Source organism: Nuphar pumila, chromosome 1, assembly GCF_984573655.1.
Source record: "Nuphar pumila chromosome 1, dmNupPumi1.hap1.1, whole genome shotgun sequence".
Lineage (NCBI taxonomy): Eukaryota > Viridiplantae > Streptophyta > Magnoliopsida > Nymphaeales > Nymphaeaceae > Nuphar > Nuphar pumila.
Window position 1 is genome coordinate 54,458,533 of NC_143249.1, and position 8,198 is coordinate 54,466,730.

General features: G+C 32.6%; 1 long non-coding RNA gene across 2 annotated transcripts; it reads right to left on the reverse strand.

The window, feature by feature from the left end:
* Positions 1-6,265: 6,265 nt before the first annotated feature.
* Positions 6,266-7,925, reverse strand: LOC149848939 (uncharacterized). Of its 2 annotated transcripts, none has more exons than XR_016433183.1 (2): positions 7,870-7,925; positions 6,266-6,366 (listed from the first exon to the last, which is right to left on the reverse strand). It is a non-coding gene; the product is annotated as an uncharacterized LOC149848939 (long non-coding RNA). The 2 variants fall into 2 exon arrangements; XR_016433182.1 differs by lacking the exon at positions 7,870-7,925 and adding an exon at positions 7,440-7,488.
* Between the last annotated feature and the right edge of the window lie 273 nt (positions 7,926-8,198).

An 8,198-nucleotide genomic window follows, 5' to 3' on the forward strand; every position in this document is an offset into this window, starting at 1 on the left:
CTTAGGAATATAAGTCATTGGTAACCCGCACAACACAAAAACTTACAGAGACGACAAAGGGTGCTCTGACGAAAGAAGATGAAGCGTTAGAATTTTTGTGGAACATTTAGGGAGAAATATTGTGAATAACTCCTTTTATAGCCAAAGAGTTTAATGCTTATGGAACCCGCCAAAGATTTTTTGGTGGTTCACGTCTTATAATAAAATATTTTATAATGACGTCGTTGTCGGCCACAAAGATTTGTCTTTGTTACAAAAATATTGTTATAGTATAACGCAATTCGATAAACAAATATCATACAAATCAATATGAAAAATACTATTGATAGCTTATAAATCAATATACAGAATCAGGATAGAAATCAATATTTAGAATCAAGTCAATATCTTAAATCGATATTAAGAATCAAAACATCTTAAATCGATATTGAAATTCTTATTGATATCTTAAAAATCGATATTTAGAATCAAAACAATGTCTTAAATCGATATTAGGAATCAAAACAATATCTTAATTTAATATTAAGAATCAACATAGAAATCAATATTAAGATTCAGAACAATATCTTAAATCAATTTGGAAATTCGTATTGATATCTTAAAGATCGATATTTAGAATCAAAATAGTATCTTAAATCGATATTAAGAATCAAAACATCTTAAATCGATATGAAAATTCGTATTGATATCTTAAAAATTGATATTTAAAATCAAAACAATATCTTAAATTGATATTAAAAATCAAAATAATATCTTAAATTGATATTAAGAATTAGCATAGAAATCGATATTAAGATTCAGAACAATATCTTAAATCGATTTGAAAATTCGTATTGATATATTAAAGATCGATATTTAGAATCAAAACATCTTAAATCGATATGAAAATTCCTATTGATATCTTAGAAATCGATATTTAGAATCAAAACAATATCTTAAATTGATATTAAGAATCAAAGCAATATCTTAAATTGATATTAAGAATCAACATAGAAATCGATATTAAGATTCAAAACAATATCTTAAATCGATTTTAAAATTTGTATGGATATCTTAAAGAACAATATTTAGAATCAAAACAATATCTTAAATTGATATTAAGAATCAAAACGACATCTTAAATCAATATGAAAATCCCTATTGATATCTTAAAAATCGATATTTAGAATCAAAACAATATATTAAATCGATAATAAGAATCAAAACAATATCTTAAATTGATATTAAAGAATTAGCATAGAAATCGATATTAGGATTCAGAACAATATCTTAAATCGATTTGGAAATTCCTATTGATATCTTAAAAATCGATATTTAGAATCAAAACAATATCTTAAATTGATATTAAGAATCAAAACAATATTTTAAATCGATATTAAGAATCAAAACAACATCTTAAATCGATATGAAAATTCCTATTGTTATCTTAAAAATCAGTATTTAGAATCAAAACAATATCTTAAATCATTATTAAGAATCAAAAAAATATCTTAAATCGATATTAAGAATCAAAACAATATCTTAAATTGATATTAAGAATCAACATAGAAATCAATATTAAGATTCAGAACAATATCTTAAATCGACTTGGAAGTTCATATTGATATCTTAAAAATCGATATTTAGAATCAAAACAATATCTTAAATCGATATTAAGAATCAAAATAACATCTTAAATTGCTATGAAAATTCCTATTGATATCTTAAAAATCGGTATTTAGAATAAAAAAATATCTTAAATCGTTATTAAGAATCAAAACAATAGCTTAAATTGATATTAAGAATAAGCATAGAAATTGATATTAAGATTCAAAACAATATCTTAAATCGATTTGGAAATTCGTATTGATATCTTTAAAATCAATATTTAGAATCAGTACAATATCTTAAATCGATATACAGAATCAAAACAACATCTTAAATCGATATACAGAATCATGATAGAAATCGATATTACGAATCAAAACAGTATCTTAAATCGATATTAAGAATATTATGCTAAATTGTTGTATCGAAGATTAATATATTATGCGATATCTATATCGATGTGTAAGATATTAGGTATTTTATAGTATCAATTTGTAAGATGTTATACCATGTATTGTCCTATTGTGATCTGCACAATGATGTCTATGTCGGCCATAACTGGATGAAAATCGTAATTGGCATGAGTATAAATCGCGATACAATTGCACAAACAAATCGTTCTCATCTAGCCTTCAAATTTACACATTGTTATACACATCGATTTTTAAGATTTTATGTGTTTTGTAGTGTTGATTTGTAAGCTATTAGGCTGAAGTTCTGTATCGATTTCGTTCACAAAGAAAGAGTTTTGGGATGAATCTATTTTCATGAATCATGAGCCACAAAAATAGAATTGTTAATATTTATTTGCATCACCATTCATGAAAATAGCTTCATCCAAAAAGCACGTGAATTCTGTTTAATAATGTATTAATGGTTTATAGTTTAACATTACGGTTTAGTAAGATATTAAGGGTTTAGGGTTAGGGTTTAGTAAGATATTAAGGGTTTAGGGTTTAGGCTAAGGGTTTAAATTTAGGGTTAGGGTTTAGTAAAATATTAAGGGTTTAGGGTTAGGGTTTAGGGTTTAGGGTTAGGGTTTAGTAAGATATTAAGGGTTTAGGGTTTAAAGTTTAATAATATATTAAGGGTTTATGGTTTAGCATTACAGTTTAGTAAGATATTAAGGGTTTAGGGTTAGGGTTTAGTAAGATATTAAGGGTTTAGGGTTTAGTAAGATATTTAAGGTTTAGAGTTTAGGTTTAGGGTTTAGTAAGATATTAAGGGTTTAGGGTTTAGGGTTTAGGCATTAAGGGTTTTAGGGTTCCTTCTTTAAACGTACAAATCAATGCTTCAAACATACAAATCAATGTAGAAATTACACCCTTCATAAGTACATATAGTTGTAACATTTGGACTTCGACATTAAACATCGTTGTACGATTTAGCAAACTTGATTACAAATCTTGATAACTTTATAAATCATAAATCTCTACTGCATTAAATGTATAAATCGTTGCTGCTTTAAATGTGTAAATCATAAATCGCCATAAGGATTTGCCTTTGTTACGAAAATATGTGCCATTCATTTATAAAAGAAACGTCGTTTCACATCCCGCTCGTTGTCAAAAATTGATATGCCTTGTGAGATCTGAATTCTGGTTTTGATGTTTGTGATTTAAGCAATGACGTCTATGTAAGCAACAACGATTTGCCTTTGTATAAAAAATATTGGAATAGTATAACGCAAATCACAGTTGTAGTAACATACTTTCGATTTGTGACATATTGTTTTGTTTGTTAATATCGATTTGTAAGCTATTATGCTGAATTTTCGTATCGATTTGTAATATACTATGCGATATGTATATCGATTTGTAACATATTATGTGTTTGCTAGTGTCGATTTGTATGATATTTGTATTATGATATTGAAACATGTGTGTGTGACATTTACATCGTTGCACGATTGTTGTAGCGATGTGTGTATTCAAATTGTTGTTCATTAAATTGTTGTCTCTTGAATCGCTATTGTCAATACACATATACGATAAGTCATTTCTTCTATTGGCACGGTAAATAACAACTCGATGCATAGTATAGTGCGATGCAACTAACGATCATGACAGATAACATGAAGAATGATGTGCATATAAATTTAATTTTGCATGGTCGGCAGAAAGAAGTCCTTTTGCCTCATAAGTGCGCGTAGTTTTCATTCTCCTCCTCCTTCTTCCTTTGCTTTTCCTTTTCTTCATCATCCTTCTTCTTCTTCTTTATCTTTAGTTCTTCCTCATCTTTCTTCGTTTGCTTTTCATCTTCAATATCTGATGGAACCGGCTCAGCATAATAAATATCCAACAATTTGTTCCTGTCTTTTTCATTCTCAATGTTTTTTACATAACCCTCATATATATCAGATTGGCGGATGATTTCTCCAAGAGCCATCCCCTCAAACGGCGAAGGCTTTCTTGTCTTACAAATTGTAGTCATAGCTAACTTGCACAACACATAAATTTAACTGCATCATTCTATGTTACAACCGCTTTCCCAAGTATATATTATTACAAATTATCACATTCGTTACACAATCACCAACATTACAAGCTATGTTAATATTTGGCTTCATAAATAAACATCGTAGTACAATTTAGCAAAATTAAGTACAAATCAAGGTAACTTCATATTTACACATCGCTACTGCATCAAACGTATAAATCGTTGTTGCTTCAAACGTATAAATCATTGTACAAATCGCACCCTTCATAAGTACATATCGTTGTAACATTTTTGCTTCCTAAGTAAACATTGTACTACGATTTAGCAAACCTAAGTACAAATCATGGTAACTTCATAAATCATAAATACACATGACTACTGCTTCAAACATATAAATCATTGGTGCATCGAACGTACAAAGCATTCCTTCAAACATATAAATCATTGTAGAAATTGAACCCTTCATAAGTACATATCGTTGTAAATCATAAATTGCTACTACATTAAATGTATAAATCATTGTTGTTTTAAATGTATAAATCATGTATCATAAATCGTAAATCGCTATTGATTCAAACGTGTAAATCGTTACTGCATCGAACAAATCGCTACTGTATTAAATGTATAACTCTTTGTTAATTTCAAACTTACAAATTGTTGTTGAAATTTAGCCTCCATAAGTACATATCATTGCCTTTCACGCCTCTTGTTTGAGTATGAAAATAGGTGTTATTTAGCATATATAGTACAATCACTTGTAAGATTTAGCATTCGGATTTACAAATCGATTTGTTTACATAACGAAAACTTAAACAAAAATCACCTTCTAGGACGCAAGTTTTGCTAATTTGACAGTGGAGGAGAATCACCTAGAAGGTAGATGCAGTCGATGGTGGCAACGGTGCTCCGACTACGCTCCGATGGCAGCAGACGACAACAAAGGGTACTTTGGCGACAACAAACGACGACAAAGGCTGCATCGTCAAAGGGAGCTCCTGTTACAGTAGATGGTGCATCGTCAAATGGTGATCCAGAATATTTAGGGTGACATATTACGAGGAGCTCCTGTTAAATGAGAGGAGTTTACTCCTTAGGGAGAAAACAATGATGATTTTAAGCCTTTCTAGCGGGAGGACATTTTTGTCCTTTAATTGAAACATCGTTTTATGGCGCCAATGGCGGGAAAGGGTACTTAAGTATTTGTAAACTCTGGCGGGAGGACAATTTTTGTCCTTCTCTCGAAACATCGTTTCATGACACTAATGGCGGGAAAGGATACTTAAGTCTTAGCAAACGCACTGGACTTCGATGCTAAGTGATGCAAACACACACTGGGAAACGAGCCCCACGTGCTTACATACGTGGTGCCCATTCAGACCGGAAAATACGCACCTGCGTGTTCCAAGGGGGAACATATAACCTGCTTCGCATTTGTATTGTTGTTTGATTAAGCAATAAAACTTTGCTCCATTGCATTATTTGTCTTTTCTGTTTAAGTTCACTACGTGAGCAATTGGAATTGTGCGCACCCATGTCAACTCAGCGCAGCTCAGTTTGGCCCATCCAAGTTCAGTTTGGCTCATCCTAGTTTCGCTTGGCTATTACATGTAGGCCAGGTATGCGTCTTCACTCGTGTTTTTTCGATATTGGGTATAGTATTCGAATATTAGATCTTGTTTTGTGGATATTATATTTGGATCTTAGATATCAGATTTCTACAAGATCCAAACCCATTTTGGTTCGGGAGTGCGGAAGTTCTATAGGAGTTCCGCGGAAATAGATCATTAAATACACAATACGTGTGGAACCAGCTGCCTAGTTTGGTATTGAGTTTAGGGTACAACCATACAAGTCCACAAGTTCCAAAAATCTTGTAATCGATATCAGATCCAGTTTAGTGTGGGTCCATCGAACTCAACAGGTATTTAATACGGTAGATACTCATTTCATTTCAGTTAAAGTTTTTTTTTTTTTGAAAGAAAATGTAAAACTCATTTCATTTCAGTTTTAAATAAACAGGGAGAGGCCTCTTTCACATCACAAAGCAAGAAACTGGCTGCTGGCTTTCATGGACCTCATATGTAGTTATTGATGTTGGCCACCCGTTCCAATCCCTCTGCCATTGATTTGGCCATTGTTGCTGTTGTGATGAACCATTTGTTTCTCCAGCATCATGATCAGTTTCTGCACTGGGCCATTAATCAACCCTTTCTACTTTCTCTAGCTTCGTGTGCCGAACTTTCTTCCTTAACTTCTCCGTCAATCCAACCGGATCTATTCCCTCACCAACCACGACCACCAGGTTTCTTTCAGTGCCTTCAAGTGCAACCGATTCCACACCTGCAAATATGTCACACAATCCGAACGGAGGTTAACCCGAGAGAAGGTGTCATTTGGCTTGTCAATTGTTATGGAATTGCCATTAAGCTTTAATTTGGAATGGATATCAGGACATCGTCTGTTACGTTCTTAAACATCCATAGATATATCATCTTTCAAAAAGGAAAAGAAAAAAAAAACATCCATCGATGGAATGGATCAGCCTCAGCAAAATTATGCTTTTACTGGGTCTGGTTCATGTAGTTTTTAGCGGATCCAGGTATGGTTTTTCTTATAGTGGACTCAATTAAACGTGAGTCTGGACCCGATACCATACCCAAAAAGTTGGGTCCAAGTCTGGTTCCACTTGGATCCGAACCAAACCCGACACATTGACAGCCCTAGTTTCGACCTTATAAATGTGTTGGGCATGATCCATTTACTAGAAATCCACATTTGGATCATGTGTTTTCTGTGGAGCCTCAAAAATTTACAATGATTTTTTACTGTTGATGTTTGGAGGCTTATAAAAACCCACCCATGTGTGGGAATCGGACGCTTCAAAAGTTGATCCCTAAAACATCAAGTACATAATAAATCACATCTATTATATATAGGTATTACATCCATGCTAAATGGGTACGGTCCTAAATGACACATGTTATTAGATTTTTGGAGTTTTTTCTAAATTCTTACCTTACATATGTGATCTATATGCTGGTTTTTATGGTAATCAGTTCTTGGAGAATTTGATTTTGATGCATAGATAGTTTCTCATAAGGTTTCAAAAATCAACAGCCTTTAATTTTTATAAAATTTTAAGGATCTAAATATCATATTTTTCATCCAAAAAACATGATTCAAGTGTCAATTTTTAGAAAATCAATCATGTTGAACAGATCTATAAGGATGGAATTGCCAAAAAAACATTGAAAATCATGCCCATTTAGCATGCACACACACACACACACACACACACACACACACACACATATATATATATATAATGTTAAGATAGTTGCATATTTCTAAAGCTAATTCCAAACGGTGGAGCATGATTCCGTGTTTTTGCAAAAATGAAAGTGGAAAAATACCTTGTGCAGATGCGACAGTTTCCATGGATTTGGAACGACACTTTTCGCAGCACATTTGCACGCTCATCACCACCTTTTGCTGCAAAAAGTATTATGAGAGGTAAATTGATTGACATTTATGTTGATTTTCTAGAATATATGAGCTACTTCATTGCTTACTTTCCATTATTCTTTCTTGCAGTGGCGTAATTTCATAGGATTTGTGTAACTTGGTTATTTTCTGTAATCTTGGGTTTCAAGATTGCATCGCTGTGAGAGAAGGAACCATGGTGGTTTGGGTTATTGGAATGTTCGAACTCTAAACGTGAACGTATATGGTGCAACTCAAATGATAAGAGCAAGAGATGCATGGAGTGCTATTAAAAGAAAGGCGAGTTTGCAATCATAGTGAAAAACTGGAAAGCCTAAGAAAGGTGTAGAGTTGCCTTACCTTCATAACTGAAGACGCTAGTGTTGCCTTCTTTTTCTAGGAGAGAGAGAGAGAGAGAGAGAGAGAGAGAGAGAGAGAGAGAGAGAGAGATATGGCGGGATAGAAAGAAAATGAGGCAATTTTTATAGGGAACGAATAGGGCCGCGTTTCCCATTAATTACGTCACTGCTAAATGAATATGACGGGAGATATCCTGATTAGTTCATGGAAAACGAGGTGAAGAATAGTTACCTGGGCCCCATGAGATGTCACATCCCTGAACCGGGGCGTCAGGAGCAGGTAACATTTTGGGTATTCACGGTAATGTGATGGATATTTAGGAGAAAATG